This window comes from Bos mutus, chromosome 4 (genome assembly GCF_027580195.1).
Source record: "Bos mutus isolate GX-2022 chromosome 4, NWIPB_WYAK_1.1, whole genome shotgun sequence".
In the NCBI taxonomy this organism is placed as follows: domain Eukaryota; kingdom Metazoa; phylum Chordata; class Mammalia; order Artiodactyla; family Bovidae; genus Bos; species Bos mutus.
The window spans coordinates 65,411,477-65,413,809 of record NC_091620.1 but is presented as its reverse complement, the minus strand read 5'-3'; the positions used below and the strand labels follow the sequence as shown (position 1 = coordinate 65,413,809).

At 36.2% G+C, this 2,333-nt stretch overlaps 1 non-coding gene across 1 annotated transcript; it reads right to left on the bottom strand.

The window, feature by feature from the left end:
* Positions 1–351: 351 nt before the first annotated feature.
* LOC138987688 (U4 spliceosomal RNA) lies at positions 352–486 on the bottom strand. The gene has a single exon (XR_011464070.1). It is a non-coding gene; the product is annotated as a U4 spliceosomal RNA (small nuclear RNA).
* Between the last annotated feature and the right edge of the window lie 1,847 nt (positions 487–2,333).

Here is a 2,333-nt window from a genome sequence, read left to right as displayed (position 1 = left end):
ATATTGGAGTGGGTTGCCATTTCCTTCTCCAGGGGATCTTCCCAACTCAGAGATTGAAACTGGGTCTCCTGCGTTGCAGGTGGATGCTAGGGTCATTGGATATCCATATGGAAAAGAATCAAACTTGGATTCTTCCCTAGCTCACAACATGGTCAAAAATAAATTACAGATTTTTAAGCTCTAAATGTAAAAGGTAAGACAATGCAATTTCTAAAAGACAACATAAGAGTTTATCTTTCTGAACTTTGAGAGGCAGAGATTTCTGACACAGCACAGACAAAAATCACTAACCATAAAGCAAAACACTGATGTTACACAGTATTAAAATTCACATTTTATATTTATCAAAAGAAAAACAAATTCAAGCCATAAACTGAAAGATGTTATATATGGTATCAATGTTCAAAAGACAATACAGATTTCAATTAGCAATAATTGTGCCTCAGATAAACCAGACTGGCTATGATACTGCCACTGTGCAAAACTTGGAAGACAATATAAAGAACAAATGGAACTCTCCTACATTGCTGGTAAGGGAGTAAATTGGTATAGCCCCTTTGCAATATTTAGTAACAACTATTTTAACCTGAGGATTCAATTTCATCTGAAATACCCAACAGAAATGTGTATTTGTGTGCAAATGTGTGCAAAATTATGCTCAGAGTAATACTATTTGTAGTAGCCAAAAATGGAAATAATCTAATCAGACATTAATATTAGAATGGATAAACTGTGGTATATTTAAGCAATAAATCATGTACAGAAATGGAAATAACTATAGCTAGTTTCAAAATAAGAATACTGCCTTTAAAAATCAATGGTTTTCTAGATTATATTAAGTATTATGTATATGTCAGCAACAAAAAGATCTTGGAAATGTTTTGTATGTTTAATAGTAACTTAGTGTTCATATATTTTCAGTAGTGTCTTCTGTACTTGAGAGTTTACTTCCTATAATAAAAAAATTGTCTAATTCTTATGTCTTCAGGCACTTGGATTACTGGAATCAGAGAGTTGCTGTTGAATGAACAGTCACAAAACTTTGAAGCACAGTTAGTTTTACTCCATCTTGGTAGGATTCAATTTTAATTTTAAATAATTTTATTTTTTATGTGATTTTTTTAAGGTATATTTTCTTTTACTTTGAGATGAAAAAAAAAAGTCACTTACAATATACAATTTTTTTTTTACTTCTATAGGTATTTAATGTCTCTTTCACATGGCAACTATATCAACATATGTCTCACCATGAAGTCAAGAAGAGAAAATCCATGACCTTACAAAAATCATTTTAAAAAGACCATGTTAAGGCAAAACTGAGCAGGATGATTCTCGTGTACAACTCCCTTAACTTTACAGTAGGTGTACACTCACAAGACTTCGTTGTCTGAAGCAGAGATGATATGCCCAGCTCAATATCCTGCAGGAATAAAGGCAGTAAAGGAACTCTATTGTGGAAATCCTTTCCCAGAAACACCAGTACCACCGCCATCCTACTCCATCCTCAAGCCAACTTGGTCTTGAACTTCACTGACACAAACTGTTTGGTATTCCTAGGCCTCAGTGAACCGAAAGAAAAAGGCAGCACAAGGGGCTAGTGATCCTTCAAACCTCCCCTAAAGAGCATGGCCACAGGAGTATGGACGCGTGAACAAATGAGAGTCCTCTTAGGAAAGAAGTGTGTCATGACTGTGCACACTCAACCTGACTGGCTTCACTCCCAATCCATTTGTAGGTATGTCAGTGTCTGGCGCACACCGCTCTTTGGCCTACTTTGGCATGCCTACACCCTCCCCACCCAGCCTGTCACCTCTCCCTGGCAGGTAGGGCCTTGCCACTATACACCACTAGAATCAGCATTTACATCTAGTTGCTGAATTGAATGGCAAGTGACAATTTTTCATCACACTTCTTAGAATGATAACTGACTCTTTCATGAGTTCATCTACACAAGCACATAAAGGGACAACGATAGCCTTAATAACAAGCACCACTCCTGAGCAACTCCCACCCCCTCCGCAGCCTGCCCCATTCTTCTCATCTGTGCTTCAACTATGAACCTGGGCTCTGGAAAAGGATACACATGGCTTCTCTTATCACATCAATTCTGTGATAGTGAACAGGCTTTTAGTTTCATTTAAGGAATCAAAGCATGCCATGAATTTTTTTCCTTTTTTTTATAAAACTCAGATCAACTCAATTAATTGTTCTAGTTACAGCACGCCTAATTTTTCTCCAGCTGATTAACTAGAGAATAATCCAAATACATTCCAAATTATAAATCTTTCATGATTTTGGAGATTTTATACAAATGTACATTTAAGAGTGCTAAT